A 25,786-nucleotide genomic window follows, 5' to 3' on the forward strand; every position below is an offset into this window, starting at 1 on the left:
AAGGGGCTGCGAAAGGTCTTGAAATCAATCATGTTGTGTCCCAGAGTGATATCAGGGAGCATGTGGCCTGAGCCCTCAGCTGGCAGGAGAAATGCGACACTACCTTTACTCTCTTGAGGACAGTATCACATGGGTGCTTAATGACCACGTTAGGACTAAAATTCAATCATTCTGTTCCCATTTGAGGGCTCTTTTCAGGAAAACACCCTGTAGACTTGATGAAAAAACTGACCACCTACATGGGTCTTCTTGGATTTAATGTGGTAAAATCACAGATGAAGGCAGGATCTGATTTACATTGGTTCCCATAACCCCAACCTCCAAACAGGAGAATCAATCTATGTCCAGGAGTCTCCATTTCCCGTTGTCTGCGACACGCAGGTTTGCCGCGAGGACAAGTGCGCTGCGAGAAGTCACAGCACAAAAATCACGGGCATCTCACGGCTGGTAAAGGACAGAATCATCAAAAGGACCTGGAAACGGTTCAGCCGATAATATCACTTCCTGGTTCCTTAAAACACAGTGAAGCAAGTGGAAAAGTATCACCTCTGTGGAGCACGAAGAGTTCCTCCAGAGCGCTGTGGGAAGGCAGACCTGAGACAGTGCCCTGTGGCCCTGGTAAGAAGCAGGATGCAGCTACGGGACCACTGGAGCCTCTCTGGCAATCACAGGGTCTGGGTCACAGGTCAGGAACCCAGACTACTGCCAAAATTTTATCGTCGGTCCTCGAGTGCGTATCTTCGAATACATTCCCTGCACTCCAAATGGCTTTGTCACTGTTCCTTTCTCCCCTTCATACACACACACACACACACACACACACACACACACACACACAACCCCCCCCATCTCAGCCACACTCAATTCTCCATGCCTGATGAGAACGTGAAGCCTCTTCTGCTGTGCGACAGGAATTAATACTCAAAACGTCTTGATACAGGCATGCAGAACAGAAAGTGGTGTTTCCTCCTGCACTGCTTTCCAGCTAAACTCTTTCAGCACGAGCGACATTCCCAGTGCCTCTAAAAGGGTCTGATCTGCCGCGTGGGGATTCCTTTCCCAACTACAAGCAGCACTACTTTTTTTTTTAAACGTTTGTTTTTAGTTTTTTTACGTTTTTATTTATTTTTGAGACAGAGAGAGACAGAGCATGAATGGGGGAGGGGCGGAGAGAGTGGGAGACACAGAATCGGAAGCAGGTTCCAGGCTCTGAGCTGTCAGCCCAGAGCCCGACGCGGGCCTCGAACTCACGGATGGTGAGATCGTGACCTGAGCTGAAGTCGGACGCTTAACCGACTGAGCCACCCAGGTGCCCCTTAAACGTTTGTTTTAAACACGAGCCTGGGAGAGGCTGAGACAGGCTGACACAGAATCCGAAGTGGGCTCTGTGCTGACACCAGAGAGCCCAACGCGGGGCTCAAACTCAGGAACCATGAGATCATGACCTCAGTGAAAATCAAGAGTCTGATGCTCAACCGATTGAGTCATGCAGGTGCCCCATGCATCTGTCTCTTGATCTCAGCTCAGGTCTTGATCTCAGGGTCGTGAGTTCAAGCCCTGTACTGGGCATAAAGCCTACAATCAATCAATCAATCAATCAGGGAAAGGGAAAGGGAAGAAAAGGAAAAAAGAGAACTGAAGGGTGGAACAGCCTTAATGAGCCCTGACCTCTCTGCATCCCATGAAGTCAACAAATGTCTTTTCAAAACCACTGCACCATAGATACACACAAGGAGAACCATTTCAATTATTCCCATAACTTGCTGGTAGCCCCAACGGACGATACTTGGTTCATCTGATCATAGCAAATTCTAGGAGATACAGCATCCCCACAGCAAATGCTTCCCCAACTGGCTTTTTAAAAGAAAATACAGATTTGCTTGCTGCCCACAACAGAGGGGAGGGCCGGAGAAGCTTTAACTCGCTGTATCGTACGTTGGTACCTGCCTGCAAGCAATTCCCGACTTTTTTTCATACTTCAAACATTTCAACGACCAAAATAAAAGAACATGAGTGTGGGAGGAAGAATGAGGCGGACTGCCTCTCAATAACACGGCTGCCTTCCTTTAATGAGGTCAAAGCTTTCTTTTTGCCACACGGCAACCAAGCGTCAGCCTGCTAAGCATCGGCCCCTGAAGACTGAAGACGGGATTTATAGCAAGGTATAAAAGGCTGGTCTGTGCAAACTGGATAGATGGCCCTTAACCTCACTGTGCAACTTGGATCGCAACGGATACCAATGGCAACTGACCAATAATTACCATACATGCTCATTACTACATAGAAAAAAAAAAACGAAATTTAAGGCACAGATCTTTGCTATCAAGAACTTGGCAGTCTTGCTGGTGAGGAAAGAAAATACATAATAGAAATAGTTGACAAAGGGCCACCTGGAGAAAGAAAACACTAAGCTCACAATGAAAATCTAATAAAAACCAGATTTTTCAACACCAAATAAATAGTCCGTTTATTAGCTTGAGCAACGGTAAAGAAATTAATACAACTTAAAAGACTGATACAGTACAAAATAAATGATAGAAAGTCACAGATATCAGGGGTACCTGGGTGACTCAGCAGGTTGAGCATCCGACTTTGGCTCAAGTCGTAATCTCACAATTCATGGGTTCAAGACCCACATCAGGCTCTGTGCTGACAGCAGGGAGCCTGGAGCCTGCTTCAGATTAGGTGTCTCCTTCTCTCTCTCTCTCTGTCTCTCTGTCTCTCTCTCTCTCTGCCCCTCCCCCACTCACTCTCTGTCTCTCTCTCTCTCAAAAATAAACATTAAAAAAATTTTAATAAAAAAACAATTAAAAAAAAGTCACAGATTGCAGAGAGACCCTGCCAAGACCCAGAAGTTTTAACCTGCTTCTACACAGCCCATCTGTGACATTTTCAACAACTCACTTCCCCTCCTCAGCAGGCCTCTGTATGGAAAGGATTGCCAATTCTCCCTCACAGTTGGGGCAGTCCTGCAAGACGAGGTTCTCCAACTTGAAGGTGCACGAGAATCAGCTGCGAAGTACCTGTTTTATGCAGGGCTCATCGGCCACTGAACACCCAGGCCCAGGCCACACCGTTCCTCGCGGAGGGCTGTCTCGTGCGTTACCAGCCCGTCAGCATCCTTGGCATCCACCTAGTAGATGCCAGGAGCACCCTCTCCGCCAGTCGGTTCTGACAGCCAAGGATGTCTCCAGGCACTGCCACGTGTTCCCTGGGGACACGAGTGGACCCCCCCACCCCCACATCCAGGGGACTCCAAGATGCAGCCAAAGAAGCTGCACGTCGAGCGAGCACCCCTGCCTCCAACACCCACGGAGCAGATTTTCCTGGACACAACCGGCTGCACCCAGCATCATCCACTGGAGTCACCCACCCCTCCCACACACAAACCCCGCTTCTGCCCTCCCTCCCCTCCTCCCCGGAATACAAATATACATTCGCTCCCTCTGCCCTGTGACTCCGCAGGACCTCCCCCTCCCCAGATGCTGGATCGGGCCTGGTCCCCTGGTTCAGTGGGGTATCAGTGGGTGTGACAGGCAGCGGTTTGGCACCGCAGAATTCCACCTCACAGCTTCTCCAATCAGGTGGAAGCACAACCACGTGCCCCAGGGGTCCACTGGCCTCAGAATGAGATGCTTAGTTCAGTCCCAAACCCAGTCCAAAGCCTGACCTGGCCTTCCTGGTTCCACCCAGTTGAGCCCAGGAGAGCCACGGGTGACCCACAGACTGCTACGCAAGAAATAAATGCTCGTTTCTGTAAGCCTCTGATTTTGGGGGTGGCTTGTTATGCAGTATGAGCACAGCAGAAAGCTGACTGATACAAATACCTCCCAAACTATTTCTGAGCAAAAACCTTCCAGTGACTCTCTTCTATCCCTACCCTCCATCTTCCTCCACCATTTTTGTGGAGACAGAAGCCCAGAGAACACGGATTCAGAAGGTCCTATAAAGGCACACATAGTATCTTAGAAATCCTGGGGGCTGGGCCTCGCCTACTGGCTCTGCTCATGTCACGGTGGTCCTGTTGGGTTCCGACAGCTGACTCAGACTCTGAGACCCTAAGTCCAGGAACTGGTCCTGCCGAGACCCCCCGTGTGACCCCCAAATGGAGTGCGGAAGGGCCACCCAGCAAGTGTGGGGTTCTTGGGAAGAAGAGAGGACAACAGTGTGTCCCCAAGCTGCACCAGCAATCCTGGTTCTGTCCAAGATGGAAAACAGCTCCTGGTTGTGCTTAGATGTAAATCAAGACTCAGTGAGTGGGCTATGATCATCAGCAAAAGGTGGGCATACAAGCCAGGTTCCAGGACTCCCTCATTTCCTTTTTTTTTCCCCCATGACCCGGATATCTACTTTATTCAACAAACAGCAAACATTAAATAAAAGTATGAACCTTGCAGGCTTCAAAGGAAAAACTTAAGAGACAGAAACAAAGGATGTCAATGTGGTGGGGAGAATAATGGCCCCCGGGACTCCCATGCCCTAACCCTGGGGCCCGGGAAACATTTTTCATGGAAGAGACTTGCAGGTGTGGCAAAGTGAAGGATCTTGAGACAGGGACATGACCCCGGATTATCCAGGTGGGCCCAATGTCATCACATATGGAGAATCTTTCCACGCTGTGGTCACAGGGGATGGAATCGCAGAAGAACGGTCCGACAGCCGCTACACTGCTCGGTGGCTTTGAAGATGGAGGGAGGGAACCACAAGCCAGGGAATGCAGCAGGGCCTCCAGAAGCGGGAAAGACAGGAAAACAGATTCCCCTAAGGACCTCTGGAAAAGAATGCAGTCCTGGTGACATCTTGATTTTAGCACAGGGAGAGCCACCTCTAGACTTCTCACCTCTACGTGGCATGATAAATTTGTGTCGTTCAAGCCAATATGCCGGGGCTATCTGTCACCGCAGCGATAACAAACCAACACGGTGCGTTAAAAGGAGATAAACCAGCAGAACACGCATGACCTTAGCAAGAAGCAATCTGCTGTAGGCGTGGACAAGCCAGAGAGCTGCGGCCCGTGGACGGGCTGAGAAAAATCAGCCTCCGTATGCTTCCACTCAACCCCAGAATGGTAATTGCAGTCCGACACCGACAAAGCGTTTGTAAATTCAGGAAAGTACACAATTCTAGGACTCTGCTACGGCGTAAGTCGGGGCTGTGGCTTCGGGGAGGCCCTAGAAAGAAGCCCAAGTCTAGCTGGATGGAATGCCATGACCTCAGAGCTGGAAGGAACTTCACACCACACCCTTGGAAAACTCAAGCTTCCTATGCCTCATCCCAAGAAAGGACTTGCTAAAACCCCACCCCAAAACCTCGGCGGAAGAGAGGGGTCAGCAGGTGCAGCTCTCCTTGACCGAAACTGTTGTCTATGCTGATCTTCCAGGGAAAAGATGGAAGAAGGGCAGAGAAAGGGAAGGAAGAAGGTTACAGTTTATGCCAGGCTGGAAGCCAAAACGAAACAAACAACGTTCCCTTTGTGAGCCATTTTCCACTTTAAACGCAATCAAAGAGAGGGGGAGCCTCTCTGGTTCTCTCATCCCCTAACATTCTTCCAGCTGGATTCCCACCCCTCACTCCCAGGCTTCCTGGACTACCCAGAGTTTCCACAAAACGGGTACCAAGAAACTGCCACAACACAAGCCCTAGCATGGAGGCACCCTGAAAATACGCAGTGAAAGAAGCCAGACACAAAAGACCACATGTGGCACGACTCCATTTGTAGGAAAGGTCCAGGACACATAAGTCCAGAGACAGAGACAGTGAGTGAGGGGTTGCCAGGGGCTGGGGTGGGGAGACACGGGGTGTGATGGCTTACCCGGTACAGAGTTGCTTTCTGGGGTGATGAAAATGTTACAGAATTAGACAACAGTGGTGGCTGTACGGCTCTGCATATCCCAGGAAAGCCCTGAATTACACGCTTTAAACGGGAGAGTTGCATGGAATGAGAATTTCATCTCAGTAAAGCTGTCACGTTAAAAAAAGAAGAAGAAGAAACTAAGACATTAGCTCATGATTACGAGTCACTGCAAATTTTTAACACTGTAACCGTCCCAGTGAGATGAGCCTACGTAACCAGTCTGGAATCCTGCACAACAATCCACTCCACGGCATCTCTTGAGTCAAGATTCTCAGACAATGAGCTGAGGTCAGCAGCCCGAAGAAGGGAAGGTGTGACTGGAGGCAATACGGAACGGACCACAGATTCAGGGGCAAAAAGACAGAAGACATGAGGTTCGCGTCCAAGTGCACAAAGACACTTTTACAAGAAAAAAGAACAGTTTGCGATAATTTAAAAACTGCTCTCTAAAATAAAAGAAGTTATCTTCCTCCCACGCCAAAAAAAAAAAATTTTTTTTTTTTTTTTTAAATAGAACACATGCACTGGCTATGAGAGTAAACACCTACTGATAACATCTAGGGGCTCCGAATTAGTGAATTCAGATTAGACTCTCGAAAAGGAAATTAAAAATAAAATACAGAGTGAAAATAAGATAGGGGTATTGGCTTGGGGCTGGTTGTGTTAAGTGAGAGGGCGCAGGATGCAAAACGGATAGACTGTTTCCCTGTGAGAGAAAAGACAGGTGAGTGGCTACATGTCAACCTGAGGCTGCAGGGGGGACGCAGCAGCACCAGGGGCCTCCGGGCACAAGGCCTGGGTCCAAGCCACCCCATGTGGCTGGGTGCTGACCACAGTGCTGGGCCAGCTGCTCAGAAGGTAAGAAGGCATCGCTCAGGTCCCCAAAGGGTCCAGTTGGGCCAGCCCCCTGTGGACGGGGGTATCGTGGCTGGCTTCTGGGGAACATCAGCAGCCCAACCCAGCAACCCGGAGTTTTTCTTCCTTTTAGTCCTTTGGACATAAGGAAGTAAAACCCAAAAGCCCAAAGGAAAACAGTGATACCAACAACCACACAAAAATGGGAAGCCTGATGATTAAAACCACAACACTGCAAGACAAGGAACCGTGGAGACAGAAATATCTGGAACAAGAAATAAAGCAGTAACAGCCATGGGTTATGAAGACCCACCTGTAAGGCCGTGGCTCTCGGAGCGTGTGCGGTCTAAGACGGGTGGCTGGGAACTTGTTAGAAATGCCCAGTCGTTGGGGCGCCTGGGTGGCGCAGTCGGTTAAGCCTCCGACTTCAGCCAGGTCACGATCTCGCGGTCCGTGAGTTCGAGCCCCGCGTCAGGCTCTGGGCCGATGGCTCGGAGCCTGGAGCCTGTTTCCGATTCTGTGTCTCCCTCTCTCTCTGCCCCTCCCCCGTTCATGCTCTGTCTCTCTCTGTCCCAAAAATAAATAAAAAAAAAACGTTGAAAAAAAAAGAAATGCCCAGTCGCGGGCCCCAGCCCAGATTGACCAAATCAGAATTCTGGGGATGGGGCCCGGCAGTCTGTGTTTCAACAAGCTCTCCAGGGGGGTTCTGGCAAAGGGTGAAGCTGAAGAACCCCTAGTATGACCACAAAAGTATTTATAGAAGCATTATTCTTCACAGCCAAAAAAAAATGGAACCAACCCCAATGTCCAACAACTGGTGAATGGATAAACCAACTGGTGTATCCATATCCCAAACAAGCCTACCCGGCTATAAAAAGGAATGAATTCACGGGGCGCCTGGGTGGCTCAGCTGGTTAAGCGTCCAACTCGATTTCAGCTCAAGTCATGATCTCACGGTTCGGATTCACTCTCTCTCCCTCTCTCTCTGCCCCTCCCCTGGGGCATGTTCGCATGTTCTCTCTCTCTCTCTCTCAAAATAAGTAAAAAAAAAAAAAAAAAAAAAAAAAAAAAGGAATGAATTCATGACACAAGCCACGATATGGATGAATCCCCAAATCATTACGCTGAGTGAAAAAGGCCAAGCAAAACAATGAGTGCATATGGTCTAATTTCATGGATATAAAATTCTAGAAAATGCAAACTAACCAATCCAGTAATAGAAAGCCAATCAATGTTCATCCTGAAGGCAGGAGTGGAGGGAGGAGGAGATCACAGAAAGGCACAAGGCAATTTGAAAGCAATGGAAATATTATATTGATACATACAAACAGGCAGATGGATAACGTAGCTACATTACACGTAGATGTTTGTGAAACCACCACAATCAAGATAATGAGAAAACTGATTAAAGACATAATTTATATATGCCTAGTTTCCTCTACTTCAATTATACTTTAATACAGTTGTAAAAACAAAGAAAACAGATGGGAACCAAGTATAATATGATTCCACTTAGATAAAAGCACAAGACTACATATTTGCACGTGGACAGCTGAACACACTAGAGGCAGATCTATTCTGTCGCACTCGATAGACTGTTAATATTGATTATTCTGGAAGAAGAGGAGGAGGACGATAGAACTCCACACTGCTTGCATTCATGGAAATTAGCACATCATGTATTACCTTGGGAAAAAGCCTGAGCTTAGAACGGGCAAACGAAACAAACAAAAGAATCAGAAAAGGGATGTTGGGAGGAGATCTTGCACTTTGGAAGGGCTAAGGAAGGCAGGTTGGGGGCAGGTGGAAGAGCACTGCCCCCCCCCCCCCCCCAGGGGTAGAAACCAGAGCTGCAGGAAAGGGGAAGGTCTGGCAGCAAAGTACAACACAGGGAACAGGAGGCAGGTGCACAGGGTGGGTCCTGGGCAGGGGACTCCAAGGCAGATGAGCCCAAGGAAACTAAACACAGACAGTAAAGTGGAGAATGCTGGTGGAGGGCCGGTGGTCATCACGGTGGACATTTCAGGGGAACCACGGAAAATCCTAGAGAAACCAGCAGAAAGCACGCGGCCCACAGCAGAGGCCCCAAAGTGTTAGGGGTTCAGAAGTCACCCCCCTAGCCAGTCCAGAAACACGTCCCATGACAAGGTGCCTGCTGAGAGCAGCCCTTTTCCAGGTACAGACAGAATTCTCAGAGTCGTTATGCAGGATCAGGCTCTTTCTCCAGCTCTTCTCAGTTCTTAGGGAAACAGATAAAGAAGAAATGTGATTCCCAGATCAAAGTCAAGGGGTGGCCCCAGCTGTCTGTCAATGTTGCAATTTCATTATTTGTAAATGAATACTTCTAAAGGGATTGAAATTTTTCCCCTGTAAAGTTAACTCCAAAAATCTTGTTTGTTCTTTGCTTTTAAAAAATCTCCATTTCCAGGACGCCTGGGTGGATCAGTCGGTTGAGCGTAAAACTCTCGACTTTGGCTCAGGTCATGGTCCTGAAGTTCGTGGGTTCGAGCCCCGCGTCAGGCTCTCCGTCTGCCCCTCCCCCACTTGCACTGTCTGTCTCTCTCTCTCTCTCTCTCTCACTCAAGATAATTAAAATTTTTTTTTAAACTTACAAAAAAATCCCTACTTCCCTGGAATGTCCAAAGAATGAAAGATGCCTGTACCTCTTTCATAAACTCGATGGTATTTTCACTCCTTCACTGTCACAGTCTTTTTAATTTTTTTTAACGTTTATTTATTTTTGAGAGAGAGGGGGACAGACAGACAGAGAGCATGAGTGGAGCATGGGCAGAGAGAGAGAGGGAGGCACAGAATCCGAAGGAGGCCCCAGGCTGTCAGCACGGAAACCGACGCGGGGCTTGAACTCACGAGCAGTGAGATTATGACCTGAGCCGAAGTCGGATGCTTAACCGAGTGAGCCACCCAAGAGCCCCACAAAGTCTTTAGTGAAGATCTAAGTACCTCGTTTAAAACTACCCCCGGATTCAGGGGCTCCTGGGTGGCTCAGTCAGTTGAGCGTCCGACTCCTGGTTTCGGCTCAGGTCATGATCTCAGTTTGCAGGATGGAGTCCCACGTTGGGCTCCGCGCAGGCGGCACAGAGCTTCCTTGGGATTCACTCTCTCACTCTCGGTCACAGCCCTTCTCTCACTCTCTCAAAAATAAATAAGTCACGGGGCGCCTGGTTGGCTCAGTCGGTTGAGTGTCCGACTTCGGCTCAGGTCATGATCTCGCGGTCTGTGGGTTCAAGCCCAGCGTCAGGCTCTGTGTTGACAGCTCAGGACCTGGAGCCTGTTTCAGATTCTGTGTCTCCCTCTTTCTCTGACTCTCCCCTGTTCATGCGCTCTCTCTCTATCTCAAAAATAAATAAATGTTAAAAAAAAAAAAAAATTAAAATTAAATAAATAAATAAATAAGGCAGTAAACATTAAAGCATTAAAAAAAAAAAACTACCCCCCGATTCAAAGCTACCACGGCAGAGGTCTTGGCCTCCACACTCCTGACCTCTCAGGCTGGGGAAGTGTTTGCTGGCACAGGGGGCCCGCCCTCTGGCACTGGAGGGTGTTTGAGAGCATCTCTGGTCTCAGCCCACGAGATGCCTGGGGACCTCGTCCCTATTTGTAACAACCAGAAATGTCTCCAGACATCGTCCGGAGTTCCCTGGAAGGAAAACTGCCCCGGCGGAGGGACAGTGAGCTGAGGTCCATCCCAGGCCCTGCTCAAACTTCCCTCCAAGCCTAATCAACAGTCAACACCATGAAAGAATCAAGAAGCAAGATGAATGGAGGGGAAATGGGCACATGTCCTGGGTCGTGTCATGGGTTCACTCGTCGGCCCAGTCTGGGAACTGAGTCCTTCACTGTGGAGGGAACTCCTTTCTCAGTTCCTACCTGTCCCGGGGGCCCTTTATGCAGGGTCCCCCGAGGCCGAACACGACTCTATGCGATGAGCTCCTCCAGATCCTGAGCTAATTACTTCCCACATGTTCTACACTGAGAGCCTGCCAAAACTCCATGACTACCCTGATTTTTCAGAAGGGGGAACTGAGGCACGAAGCCTATAATCGCTGCCTTCTCCCTCTCCTGTGGAAGGGCGGGTAAGGTTCACTAAGTCCAGCCTCACCACCTACCACGTGGCAAGCTCAACCAAGCACACGAGTACTTGTTCTGAGGAAAGGGAAATCTGCAAAGACAGAAAGGAGATTAATGGCTGCCCGTGGCTGGGAGGTAGGAGCTGCGATTGATGGCAAATGGACACGAATGACTGTATTGAGGAATGAAAATCGATTATGACGATGGCTACACAACTCCATAAATTTACTAAAAATCATTGAGTCGTACGCTTAAAATGGGTGATTTTTATGGTATGTAATTTATACCTCAATATCGTGGTTTCAGAAAATCAACTAGATGTAAGTCACATTTAAAGTTCTACATTAAACACCACCGCAAGCGGGTGTCCACAGTAAGCAATCCAAAGGCACAGCAAACATCTACGGCAAACCCAAACAGAACACCGTAACTTCCGCGCAGATTGCGGGGAGGGAAGGACAGCCCAACCTGAATCTACAATGCGTCCGAATCAATTCTCAGGACTAAACATGGCCCAACACTACCAGCTGCCCAACCCAGTGCTGTGGACAGAGAAATTCCACTCGGCCAAACATCTGGGCCATCAGAAACGCACACCAAAAAATGTTCTTGTCCGTGGGGCACCTGGGTGGCTCAGTCAGTTAAGCATCCGACTTGAGCTCAGGTCGTGATCTCATGGTCCATGGGTTCGAGCCCTGTGTCAGGCTCTGTGCTGACAGCTCAGAGCCTGGAGCCTGCCTCGGATTCTATGTCTCCGTCTCTCTCTGCCCTGCTCGCGCTCTCTCTCTCAAAAAATAAACATCAAAAAAAAAATTTTTTTAATAATTTCTTGTTGTCCAAATAGAGAACATCCAACGGAAAAGCAAACACAAGGGGAAATAGAGGAGGTTGAATGTTTAGTGTTAGATACTCAGTGGCACCCAAACTTCCCTTAGGACAAATGTCCTGCAAAATAATGAGGCCGCTAGCTTATCCCTTGCAGCCACAGAACACAGAAGCCACTAAGAAAATCAAAATTCACAAAGGAAACCTCATTCTGTGTGCCATTTTATATTTAAACGTGACTGGAAAATAAAAACATACAGTCTCATTTCAAGTTCACTTTGAAAATACGTCCGGGATAATAAAAGAACAAAAATACAAAATGAAACAAGCAACTACTGAATACATGTGTACTGTACTGACAGAGATAAAAATGAAGTATTTCCATGAGCTAATCTTACTCTATATTTAGTTTTAGTATACGAATGTAATTAACCAAGGTTATATAATTTTGCTAACATCAAACTTCCAATTATAAAGCTTCACACACAATTATTTGAACGACAATTGTTGTTTTTTTTTTTTATTTCGGTGGAAAAATGAAGACAGGTAATTTTAATAACCCAATCTTCCCAAGGAAAAGTAACTGCCTTCCCTGATATAAATTATGTAAACGGTACTCCGACCAAACTATAAACTAATTTGTTTTTCTATTCTCTTCCAAAGGTTGGTGTGCTCATACGTTTAATGTTCTGGTGGCTTTTATCATTTGCCCTTACTATCCGTCTCCCTGCACCCCTGCTTCACACACCTAGGCCTCACGTTCTCAAAAACTATACGCAGATTTCCGCACCTCACTGGTGTCTGAGCTACACGTTTAGGGAACAGAAGCAACTTGTGTGCGTGCCTCTAAAAACAGTCTCCCTTTACAGCCATCTTCTGAGACACAGCTCGGAAATATTCTTCAGGGCAATTTGGCAGGCAAATCATCAAATGAATAATTACTAGTGTGTCACCCAAAAACAAAGAAGAGGACTCGGGATCAGAGCTGAAGTGATTCACTGGTGTCTGGTTGACCTACTTACAACACAAAGTCAAGACGTGGAAAGACGTGGACACAGCTCAAGGAGTCTGGCTGAGAGCAAAATACTTCAACTTCTCTTTCCTCTCCAAAGAGCAAGGTGCAGGGGCAGATAAAAGATAAAGCACATTCCCAGAGACACTAATTGTAACTAATCTACTATTGGCATTTGCACGTATCGATCTCCGGAGAAGAGAGACAAAGGTTTATAACATGGGAGAGACAAAGGTTTAGAAGAACACGACAGGAAAAAAAATTCTACTTCCTGTTTCTCCTCTTTACAGTAGGTGCCTTCTATTGCCATAAAGAGAAGCAATTTTTTTTTAAGGAGATAAGTATTTCAGTTTACCAAACGACAAATGAATGTCTATGCAGATCCGTTAATGACACGTGGCATATGTGTCACATGGCACGTAGAAATGAACAAGAAGCGTTCACCTGTAGGCTTTTGAATTCACTCGCAAGTCTCCCAGTTTCGTTTTACGTACAGACTTATACTGCAAATTCAGTATTCACAAAGGGAAAAATTGATGCGAACACCAAAAATTACACAGAAAAACCAAGGATAACCTATCAACCATTTCAAGTTAAACAAACAAAAAGGCTGATGTGGAAACCCTGCAACGACTTGCGGGTTGACATTTAGTCTCATGAAAACCAAACCTTCAGCCTCCACAGCAAACGAGCTCAGACAAAAGACTTCAAGGGTGAGGAGGCGAGTCTCGGTTCTCACCTCCAGAGCTCACAGTGTAGTCTGAATCGTGAACTTAATTTTTTAAATGTTTATTTATTTATTTTGAGAGAGTGTGCATGTGCTCAAGTGGAGGAGGGGCAGAGAGCGGGAGAGGGAGGGAGAGAGAATCTCAAGCAGACTCTGCACTGTCAGCACAGAGCCAGACATGGAGCTTTATGCCACAAACATGACATCGTGACCTGATCGGAAATCAAGAGCTGGACGCTCAACCGACTGAGCCATCCAAGGGCCCCGTGAATTTTTACCTTTACTCTCTGTAACACCAGCAGTACAGCATCAACTAAAGGGAGTTTTGCCTTTAAAAAACAAACAAACAAAAAAAAACAACCTCTGTCATGAAATATTTCTGAAAATGTGTTAAATAACAACCGTGATCAATCAAACTTGTCTCTGGAAAAAGACCCAACAAGGAAACAGGCAGACTGAAGGTACCTAAAGACTTTCATCACAATCCTGTTCCCGCACCATCTCACGTTGGTTGTCTTCTAAGGTCTGAATCTCTTCAACAAGCCTGTTTCTCAGGAGCCCTGAGGGCAACCATCAATGAGTGCAGCTGATTTATAAACAGAATTAAGTGATTATGAAAACACTGCAGAGTCATGAAATGCGTAAAAAGCACAGCACGCACCTGCAACGGAGATTCTGTCATCTGGTTCTAAAGCATGAATATTTTTTCAGCTTTTAAAACACACAAAATCCGATAGATCCAAGCATGCACATATACACACACACTCTGGCAGCTAAAGCCAGAGGGGGGAATACATCTGTGTCCGGGGACCCATTCAGCAATGTCTAAATGTTCTTTCATTGCACATCCTAATCAGCGAAAAAGTTTCTAACGTGTGCCCCCAACTCACGAAATTTATTTATTAACTATACACAGCACTCAACCAATTATTACATGCATTTTTCACAGACCACAAAAAGAGACATCTTCTAAGTATCAAGACACAGAGAACGTGGACATTTTCAGTTTCTTCCTACGCCCTAATAAATCTCGCTGTGCACCTGCCCAGAGAACATGAAGTCGACCCGGGGAGGGCACTTTGGGAATTAAAACCTAACACTGCCCCCAACAAAATGTGGAGATTACTGGTTTCAAGGAAATGTACTCAGAAGCCCATGAAATTTATCAGAGACTCCCATGAAATTTATAAGGCAACTCTAACCTCCAAAGGCCTCTCACCTTGTTCTCATCTGGTCTACAATCATTTCTGTCATGCACTAGACACGTAAGATCATTAATTCTTATTTTCATCAACTTCAGAGCTGGGTGTACCTCCAATGTTGTTTCTCTTGGCGAGGGCTTTTCGAAAGCATTTTGCTACAAATCCCTGGAAATGGTTGAAATTGGCACAGAATCACCCCTGCGTCTTAGAAACAAACCGAATGGGTATTTTCTCATAACCAAGTTAAAAGTTAAAGCAAATCATGTCTCCCAGACTGATCTGTGACTGTCAGGAGCTGGCCATCACTGTTGTCAAGTCGGTAACTGAATGCTTGAGTCTTTACCAACACGAGTTGGCATTAAAGCTGTGTGGGTCTCAAGTGCCTGATAAGATTCTGTTGGAAAAAGAACCTAAGGCAGGGACCCAAGTTTAATCCGTTCCCCACACGAACCAAATGGTAGAGACATCAATTCTCAACTCAACTGCTTTTATCAAATACAACGTACCACTCTGCAACCACCTGGAACCCTACTTTTTTACAACCGCCTGGAACTTTATCAGTGCTGGGAATTAGGTTTGCATACTGATGCAACAGCCTTCTGCACGGCATGACTTCGGTGACAGACTTCCTGTCCACGGTCTCGTTTCTCCTCTTCAAATGGATGTCAAGATTACAAGACAACTGGAGGAACAGCGCTGACCCGGTTAAGACTAAGTACTCCCTGCAACGCACCAGAACAGAGATCACTGCTCAGGGGTGCTGAATTTTTCTCCACTTCTTATGACCATTGATACGGTCTTACAGTATTAAAGTTTTTGTTATTTGTGATTTAATAAAATAGCATCGCATATAGTAAGCTTCTTTTTGTCCACGTTTCCACCTACTGGGATATTCAAACAAGCGGAAACGTTTGCAGAACAGAACAATACCAGAACTGAACCATACCAGATGTTTGCACAGACTCTTGATCATAGGAAGAAATGTAGCGCTGTGAGAAATGAAGTGTCCCCTTAAACTCACTCCAGCTTGGGTGATGCTGGTTACCTAGTTCTCAGTAGACTTTAGGAAAGTTTTCAATTTCTTAGAAAGTGGGAAGGTAATCAGGCTTGGGGGGGGTGGGGAGCCCTCAACACCTCCCTCTGCATCTGCACTCCTGTGGGGGTTGATGGGAAAGTGCTCCACGATGGCTATCTAGGGTCATATTCTGGGTTCCGGGTTCCAGGGAAGCAACGAAGAAAACACACTTTCTTCAAAGCCTTCTGGCTGCATCCACCAGAGGGGGGAAGGGGGAATCACAAGAATTCAAAGCAGACAAAGTTTTCAAGGAATAAACACTGTGAATTTTACCATAAGCATTGTTTGTGCTTTACAATGTCTCTTGAGATTGGGAAACCACAAAACGCATACAAATTATTCAGAGTCACCCAACAGCCCAAAGTATTTTCTGATTCGATGTGTACTGTGTTAAGCAAAATATATAACTAAGTTATCAACGTTAAGTCAAAATCACCTATTTCGCTAGTGGATAGAGTGACAGTCAAAGCAGGGGACATAAATAAACACCAGTTTACTTATACTTTTTAATATAATCCTTAACCATTCTTTTAAAAAAAAATGGGGTAGGGGCGCCTGGGTGGCTCAGTCGGTTGGGCGTCTGCCTTCGGCTCAGGTCATGATCTCATGGTTTGTGAGTTTGAGCCCGAGTCAGGCTCCATGCTGTCAGGCTCCATGGAGCCTACTTGGGATTCTCTCTCTCCCTCTCTCTCTACCCCTCCCCCGCTCACGTGTGCACGTGCTCTCGCTCTCTCTCAAAATAAACACTTTTTTTAAGTTTTAAAAAGATAGCTGCCCCAACACACGAGTAATATCCGTTTTCCAAATTAAAATCTCCCCACAAGATAGAAGTCTCCAGATCAGCTCACCTGCGCTGACTCCACCTCTAGAGGTGAGGACGCGCACAGGTTTTAAACGATGTCACGCAAGCAGGCGGACCACCCAGGGCAGGATCTGGCCAAAGCCAAACACCAAGCCCATTCCTCTAGAAAACATGCCGTCTCCTATTAGACCACAAAAACTGAAATTACAGCCTAAAGCACAGGTCAACAACTACAGAGACGCACAGACATAGGAATTCATTTTATTTCTACAACAAAGTGATGCAAATACAACTATATTTTTAGCTTGTTTTCTTTTCCAATTACTACCCTCATTGGCAAAAAACGCAACAACTCCACGCGTGGGTCTTGTTTTTTGAAACCGAAGACAGGACTTTATAACTCACTGACACAGTTCACATACTAAGCATGTTTGGGGGGGTGAGGCAGAAATATTCAGGAAACGTTTTTCTGAAAGTGCATCAGAAAACATCCCATTTCAACTCATCTGGCGGCGAGGACTAACCAGTACAGGAAAAGAGCAGAAGATCTTTGGCTGCCCCAACAAGACACCTGGTATCCTGACTCCATGGCTTCCTACAAATATTAAAAAGCAGTAAGGGTTTCTTCTCCCTGCTTTTGATAATACCCACAGTGCAAACCCTGCTGTTCTGAGGCAAACACACAGGGCCATGTGTGCGAAAGTGTGAAGTTCATGTGCCATCAGAGAGAAACACAAAGGAAGGTGCTGGGAGAGTGGAAGGGTTTTCCATAAGGCATCTGATCCAGAGTTGAAACGCAATTACCAAGACCCAGTGGGCAGAGCTGTTGGGTGAGCACTTCAGTTAGTGGTGGGGGCCGGGTGACTATGGAGGGAAGCACCACAGGTGCCTCTGGGGTGACAGACTTGTACCGTATCCATCTTTTGGTGTTGATTACACAAAGCTACGCGTGTGGTGAAATTCACAAAACTGTACACAGGAAGAGAGAATAACCAATCTTATAGAACGATATGAAAAATTATATATAAAGACATATATAAGCAGCAGTGAAATTCAACTTAAGGTGGGGAGGGGGTGGGGAGGAAGAGATAAGGAAAAGGAAGCAAGCGCTGGAGACCATCCTAACTAATAAAGATGCATTTGCACACCCAATTCCCAACCTCGGAGTGGAGGAAGGTATCGGCAGGCGGGGCTCCAGGCAGGATAATAATCCTATCTCCTTTAATGCCACAAGCCTGAGAAATAGATTCTATTTTCTCTCTCTCTAAATGAGAAAACTAATGCTAGAGAAAGAAACTGATCTGCCCAAAGAGGCGGGCCAGCGCAAGGCAAGCTGTCTACAGACGAAGTTCCCCCCACAGCTGCGTCACCTGCCCCACGGCCACCAAGGGCCCAGAAGACACCCGTGCAGGCCAGGCCTGGTGCTCCTCTGGGCTCAGTGGCGGGCTCAGGATGACCAGACACACAGCAGGACCGGACTCTAGACGCTAACAGGGCACCTCTTCCAGGGGATCCTTGGAAAATGTAGATCCATGTCTGGCTGCCCCAGTTTGTGAAGTTCGAGAGTCAGAGAACGGATGGACACAGAGGCAGCACCGAGTCCCGAGAGCGGCCGAAACTTCACTCACTCGCCCCCACGCTCACGAGCTCCTGCACAGCCTGTAGTACTGGGGTAACTTCAACTCCAGGGTGACCCCCATGTCACTGCATAAACACGAGACAGGTGCCATTTTTTCCAGAATAAGTAGCGTCAGTACACAGAAGCTGACCCAAAGTAAGACCTAGCAAATGCACGACATCCATAGAACCAAGAGGAAAAAGTCCAGAAACACGCCTTCAAGAAACACCTGCATCTGGGGTCTCTGAACTCCTGGTGTTGAGGCGGAGCTTGGGCAACGACACGACACGACACGACACGACACGACACGACACGACACACACACACACACACACACACACACACACACGGCCCTCTTGGTCTTTTCATTCCGTCTTCGAAGTGCACTCAGCCTGTCTCCTCTTCCCCTGTGAGCACTGCAAACTTCCTGTCTCAATCTGCCAGAGGATGTAATTCGCTTCCTAACAGATTCCCAAAACGGACAGGTGTGCCTTGAGAACACAGAACGTGACGGGCGCCTGGGTGGCTCAGTCGGTTAAGCATCCGACTCTTCACTTCGGCTCAGATCATGATCTCATACAGGGTTCATGAGTCCGAGCCCCACACAGGCCTCTGTGCTGGCAGTGCAGAGCCTGCTTGGGATTCCCTCTCTCTGCCCTCCCCAGCTTGCACTCTCTCAAAATAAAAACCTAAAAACAAAGAAAAAAAGGGAGCACAGAACTTGATACACAGGTTTTTCTTGGTACCCACCTTCCCCCTGCCCCCTCCTCTTTCCCCAACAGGATTGTATGCTGTTTAATTCAGGGTTGGTGTCCCCACCTGGGCACCACTGGCATTTGGGTGCCCATCATTCCTCATGGTGGGGACTGTCCTGTGCAATGTAGGCTATTCGGCAGCATCCACAGACCGCCCCCCCTCCCCGCCCCCTGCAGGTGCCAGGAGCACCACCATGCCCTTCCCCCAAGCTGTGACAACTGAAAACGTTTCTAGACATTGCCAAACACCTTTGAAAGTAGGAGGCTGAAATGCCCTGAGAACCATGAGTTCATTCAAGATCCTAGAGCTGAGGGTTCCAAGCCCAGTTCCCATAAAGCATCCCCTGCCTTCACCTCAGAAGACGTTCCTTTCTTTTGCACCTGTGTATCATCCCATCTCCACCTCTGCTCCCGTCTGCCAAGAACAAACATAAGCAAAATAAATGGCACCCGGCTTCCTCTGCGAAATTAAAAAACATCTTTGCCAGTGTATTAACTTTAAATTTGCCCCAATTTTGTCTTTTCTTACTGGGTTCCAGGACACGTCTGCAGTCTTCACTCACAGCAGATTCTCAGTAAGCATTTAACAGCAGCGATATGGGGACAAACCCGTCCACTCAAGTGAACACAACCATGTATTTCTTTTAATGTTTATTTATTTTTGTGAGAGAGAGTGCGAGCAGGGAAGGGGCAGACAGAGAGGGGGACCGAGGATCCGAAGCGGGTTCTGTGGTGACAACAGCGAGACCAATGTGGGGCTGGAACCCCCGAACCACAAAATCACGACCTGAGCCAAAGTCAGATGCTCAACCGACTGAGCCACCCAGGGGCCCCAAGTGAACACGACCGTCTTTAGTCAAGTTCCCCGCACCCTGGTCACAAAGCCACCCGGGGAAGCGAATTCCTTGATGGCTGCGTTTTTCCCCTGAGGTTTTGAACTCATTTTCTCAGATGAGGCTCTCTTTGCCTACATAAACATGTTGACTTCGCCAGTCCCTTCCCACATCCAGTTTTTATTTTGGCTTTGTTGCGTCTCATCTGGCCGATCTGGCCAGTGTAGTTTGGTCAAACCCCAGGGAAAGGATGTGGGGGGTGGGGGAAGGCCGAGGAGGGCAAGACCTGAGGGGGAAACTCACATCCAGTCTCCCACTCAAGAGGTCAGTTACTTCCTTCAATACTAAAAATAGTTGGGGGGGGGGGGGTAGTTTATCTCCAAGTTACAAAAAAAAGTGTTTACAAAATGACTTTAGCCTTGCTTCCCAATTGAAACTATATTTTATTTTTTTTTTCAACGTTTTTTATTTATTTTTGGGACAGAGAGAGACAGAGCATGAACAGGGGAGGGGCAGAGAGAGAGGGAGACACAGAATCGGAAACAGGCTCCAGGCTCCGAGCCATCAGCCCAGAGCCTGACGCGGGGCTCGAACTCACGGACCGCGAGATCGTGACCTGGCTGAAGTCGGACGCTTAACCGACTGCGCCACCCAGGCGCCCCGAAACTATATTTTAAAAGTCTTTAGGGGCAGGGCGCCTGGGTGGCTCAGTCAGTTGAGCGTCAGACTTCAGTTCAGGTCCTGATCTCCTGGTTCATGAGTTGGAGACTGACAGTGAGGAGCCTGCTTGGGATTTATTCTCTATCTCTGTCTCTCATTCTCTCCCTGCCCCTCTCCACTTGTGAATAAGTGCTTCCTCTCAGGAGGGAAAGAAAAAAAAAAAACTTTAAAAAATAAAAGTCTTTTTTTTTTAATTATTTTTTAACATTTACTTTTGAAAGACAGAGCGCGAGCGGGGGTGGGGGGCAGGGAGAGAGGGAAACACAGAATCCGAAACAGGCTCCAGGCTCCGAGTTCTCAGCATAGAGCCCGACTCACAGCTCGAACTCAGGGCTTAAACTCGTGAACCGCGAGATGACCTAAGCTGAAGTCAGACTCTCAACCGACTGAGCCACCCAGGTACCCCTATAAACAAAAGTCTTCAGGGGTGAAAGGCCAACAACTTATTGTATGTTCCACGTTTTTTTTTTTTTAAGAGGGGAAGAGAGGGCAAACGCCAGGATTAGGAAACCACCGCTGAGACAGCGTCCTGTCGCACCAAAGAGCCATCGGGGCTGCGGTCTAGGCCAGATCGGCCTGCCAGTGCCTCGTGCGCAGACCCCAGGAATCCGGACCCCCCAGCGGGAAGTAGGCAGGGGGCAGCCCCAGGTGAGCTGAGCTGAGCTGCTCACCGGCCCACCAGGTAACTGAGAATCAGAAGGCTTCCGTGGGCCTGGCCTCCTCCTGCGAAGACCCTTCTTCCACCTCTGGAAGACAATCAGGGACATCCTAGGTATTTCGTAAGTACTTTCTGCCAAAAGCTGACGGGTAACGCCAGAGCCCTGAAGAAACAAAAATAAGTGAGTACAAATGGCAGAAAGGTGATCTGGGAAGTCACCTCTCTCTCTGGCAGACACAAAATTGGTTTTCCCCCCACCCTCATTTACAAATAAAATTTCTAGCCAATTACTATAAAAAATACAAAGAGCTGTGCAAAGATCACAGCAACTAATAAAAATAACATCCTGACTCAGGGACCTGGTGTACAGGAAACAGCTAGTACTCAGCCATTAAAAAAAAAAAAAAAAAAAATACTCTTGACGATTGTGAAATCTCACTCTGTTGGAAGGATTCCTTATCTGCCTTTTTAATACGGAAGATTTTGACCTCAAGAGACTGAACCTCAAAACTAAGACTTATCAGGTCGGGGGTGGGGGGCTGAAAGCCTGTGGTATCCACAGCAAACAGAGGCTAAAACACATCACACATGGCCGCACCCTCAATCACCCACACAGGGCCTCACCGATGCTGACAAGTTGGGCTCCACCATCCCAAGGACAGTCCCCACCATCTGCGTAGGCAGGCACCTTGGGGACTGGCTAATGGCTATACCTTTCTTCAGGTGGGGAAAAAGGACGCACGGAGATGAGAGGCTACTGGCCTCACCCAAGGTTAAACACTCAGTGGGAGACTCGGGCTTGCGGTTCCGGTTTTCTAATTCAGAACTGGTCCAAAGCACCTCAATCCAAAATTGCTGTCAATTTCAGATCAAGATTCCATTCACTGGGGGGGCCTGGCTGGCTCAGTTGGTAGAGCGTTCGACTCTTGATCCCAGGGGGTGAATTCAAGCCCCACATTGGGCATGAAGCCCACTTTAAAAAAACAACAAAAACAAATAACAATCCATTCACTGAAATCACTTTCCTGGGTAAATCATAGCTGAAATGGGTCTTTCGGTTTTTTTTAAAGGTTTATCTGTGAATTATTTCAAATTTTAACAACTTCTCCCCTCCCCCTACAAAAAGTACACCAACTTTTATTAATATTTCCTTGCAGTAACTATAGAGTAGCACCCTCCAAGAAACTTTCCGCATGTCCTGTGCTGGCTCATATAGTGGCCACTGGCCACAGGCATCTACCGAGCATGTGAGTTATCGCTACAGGAACTCAACAGAATTGTTTATTTTATTTAGTTTTAATTAATTTGAATCTAAATATTCACATGTGGCTAGTGCTTACTATACTGGACAGTGAAACTATAGAAAGCAGTCCCTCCGCTGAGGTCGATGTTTCCTGACTCACTGGAACCCCTGGGCCTGTATCTCTGAACAGATTTCAATGTACGTTCTCATTCGTGAATGCGTGCATGTCATTTTAAGGAACTTTAGGTCTCCAAATGTGAAAATTCGTGCTAGGTAAACAGGAAAACAGGAACTCCAAGCATAAGAGCTGGGCTTCAAGAATCAGACAATCCTTCCTCCCCTAAATGTTAGCAACTCAGTGTCCCCTACAGCAGGATGGCAAGAAGTACCACACACAGGGGCATCAAGTGCCTGTAAAATCCTCAGTGCGTGGCCTTCAAGTAACGCGTAGACAATTATTCGATTTGCTAACAGGAACAACTAAAATTTACAGGCAACTTTATAGTTTCCAGAAAACATACACACACACGTTCTTTCTTTCTCTCCCTCCCAGGACTCAATGAGCACCAGGATTTCAAGTCTCATTTCTGCACACATAGAAAGGACACTCAGAAAAGCTGCAGACCTTCAAGGTCAGCGGCAGAGTGTTAAGAGGGTGGACCCTTTCGCTACTTCAAGCCAAATGGGGACAAAGGCTGGTTTCTAGCCAAGCAAGGTGTCCTGACAGAGCTGGGTCCAAGGGCTCTGTCCACCTCTCTGCAGGCTCTGGAGCCCACTGAACCCCTCCTAACGGCCCATTCAGGCAAACTCCTGACGGAGAAGTTTGTCCATTCAGGCAAACTCCTGACGGAGGAGGGAGCCCGAAGTTCCCACAGGTAGAGATGAGATTCAACACTAACAGCACCTGCGCACCATCCTTCCCCAACCCCCTAACACATGCGGGCATTCAGGAGCACTGAGGTTTGGGAAATTTAAATGGGGGTGTTGATAATTACTGGACTGACCAAGCTGTGGATAAAAGCAGAAAGAAAAGCCAATCCCAGAGGATCCACTGACACTGGCCCCACAGGGCACGCCACCAAACAAAATACCCAAAATCTCCCATTTTTGTCCCACAGGTGCACATTTCATTTAAGAGCTGGAATCTCCTTGAGGGCTATTTTAGCAACTGGGTCAAATGATGAACTTCAACTTTTATCCCTAGATTAGTTATCCAGCTGGGTGGTTTTCCAGGACGATCTGCAGCACATTTGAAACGTTAACATCCTTTAAAACTAAAGTGTCATCTCGATGTCTTAATTGTGCCAAACTCAACATTCTTGCCTACGCGCCCCCCTCCCCGCCCCCCCCCCATCATCTCTTTTCCAGGAATGACTAGTTGTAAACTTTTCATAAAATCGTCAAGAGCCATTTGATACCCGGAAACCAACGCTCGGGACCTGAGGAGGGCTCTCCCCGTCCCAGCTAGAGTCCCGCCCCTCCCCTTCCAGGTTAAACTAGGGACTCAGGCGGCACTTCAGGAGAAAAACAGCCAGAAGTCGGGTAAAGCCACATGTGACAATGCAAACCAGAAACAGTCGAGGATGCGACAGCAAGCGAGTTTTTGTTTCTTTCTGGGTTCTGCTCCACAACATTACCGACTAAGAGGAGGAAAAAAACACACACACACACACACCACCGACTCTAACTTTGTGGAATTTCCAAGGCAGTTGGCTCGGAGAATGCCAGGCCGTGCAGCGAGTCCGGGCCGAGGCCTGACCGCGCGCGCAGGCGACGCACGTGAAGTCCAGGACCTACCCCAGCGCGGGCGGGCCTCTAGCGACCCCAAATTGTCATATACCAGACGGTCACCGACACCCGAAGGCACACCCCCACGCCGTTCCGAGCACCGCCCCCCCCATAGGGATAGTCCCCCTGGAGTGCCCAGCTCAACACACCGAAGGGGGGCCACCCCTCCCCCCTCCACCCCCTACCCCTCCCGCCCCCCCACCCCGCCGAGCCCGGGAGCAACAGGTCTGCACCCTCTCCAGGCCGCACTCGGCAGACCCCGCCTGACCAAGGGCGCCCCCCGCCCTCCACCCACCGATGTCGCCCCTAGCCGGGTCCCCTCGCTCGGGCCGGGGAGCTCCCGACTTCCTTGACAGTTTCTGCCTCTCGGAAACTGAGCGGCGGCCGGGCCCGCGCCGCCGCCTCGCCCGCCACTCACTCCACCGCGCGCCGCCGCGCTTCCAGCCGGTCCCGGGCAGGCTGGCCGGCGCCCGGGGATGAATGGGGCGCCCCTCCCCCACGGGGGGATCCCGCGGCGGCGCAGGTTCGCCCCGCCAGCCCCAGAAGACACAGACAAAGGGGCGCCGGGGGACAGCCCGAGCGCTTCCCCAAACTTACCGGCCGCCTCCCCTCCCCAAACAGAGCCCCCCCCCCCACCCCCCGCGCGCCAGCCTCCGCCCGCCCCCGACGCGCCGGCACTTTGGGGAGCGGCCACATCGGGGTATTGTTCAGCCTGCAGGGAGCGCGCCGCACCCCTGCCCGAGCCCTGGGGACAGTTGGGGACCTGCCCCTCCAGAGCCCCGGCGGCGGGCGGAGCGTGCGGGCGCCCCGAGCCGCCCGCCAGCACCCCCCCCACCCCCACCGGAGAAGTTTGCGCCCCCTGCCCCGCGCCCGGCCGGCCGAGCCCCGCGCACTCACCTCGCCGCCGGCAGCGCAACTTGTGGCGGCGCCGCCGCGCTCCGAGCCTCCCTGCCGCCGGCCGTCGCCGAGCCCGGGCCGTGCCGCGGCCGAGGAGGGCCCGGCGCCCCGGAGCAGCCTCGCGCCGCCCCCGGGCCGCCCCCGCCCCGCCGCCGCGAGTCCCCGAGAGGCGCGGGCGCTGGAAAGTTTCGGGTGCCGAATGGCGGCCGAGGGCGCTGCGGCGGCGGCGGGGCGGGGGCGCTGGCGGCTCCTCGCTCCCGAGAGCGGAGAGTGGGGGGGGGCTGGGGCGGGAGCGGCGGCGGCGGCGGCGGCGAGAGAGGGCGGGACGGCGGGAGGGACCGGCACGGGCAGTGACCTCCGCCGGGGCGGGGGAACGGCCGCCAGCGCGCCGACCCCGGCCGGGAGGACTGCCAGGGGGGGCCGCCTCCGCCGCCCCGGCCGGCCCCTCCCCCCAAGGCCAGGGCCCCGGGGGGGGGGGCGGGGGGTGGGGGGGGGAGGGGAGCGCGCCCCAACTCCCCCAGCCCGTCCCCTCCCCCACGGGCGGGGGAGGGGAGCCCGCGTCCATTCGGCCCCGCCCCTAAGCCCTGGGGGGGGCCCAGTCCCAAACCTGCCCCTCCCCCACGGCCGGGGGAGGGGCCTCCAGGGCCGCCCCTCCCCCCACGCTGAAGGGGGTGAGAGTCCGCGCCCCCACGCAGCTTCTAGAGAGGCCGGGCGTCCTAATCCGGCCCCTCCCTCACGATGGGGGAACCTGCGACCCTACACCGCCCTCGAGTCTAAACTCTGCCCTCGCCCCCACGCCTAGGGTGGGTGAGGGGAACCCGGGCCTCTCCCTT

General features: G+C 49.6%; 1 protein-coding gene across 8 annotated transcripts in view; it reads right to left on the reverse strand.

Moving 5' to 3' along the window:
• The window catches only part of LOC145714972 (F-box-like/WD repeat-containing protein TBL1X), a 229,568-nt gene extending 204,324 nt beyond the window's left edge, over positions 1-25,244 (reverse strand). For 5 of the 8 annotated variants that reach the window (XM_081794548.1, XM_081794545.1, XM_081794546.1 and 2 more), the window contains exon 1: positions 24,954-25,243. The gene's annotated coding sequence lies outside the window, so the exon portion shown is untranslated. Of the gene's footprint in view, positions 1-24,953 lie in introns of all 8 variants that reach the window. The other 3 variants (XM_081794549.1, XM_081794550.1, XM_081794551.1) reach the window with 2 other exon arrangements.
• Positions 25,245-25,786: the final 542 nt, after the last annotated feature.

Source organism: Panthera onca, chromosome Y, assembly GCF_046562875.1.
Source record: "Panthera onca isolate mPanOnc1 chromosome Y, mPanOnc1 haplotype 2, whole genome shotgun sequence".
NCBI lineage: Eukaryota > Metazoa > Chordata > Mammalia > Carnivora > Felidae > Panthera > Panthera onca.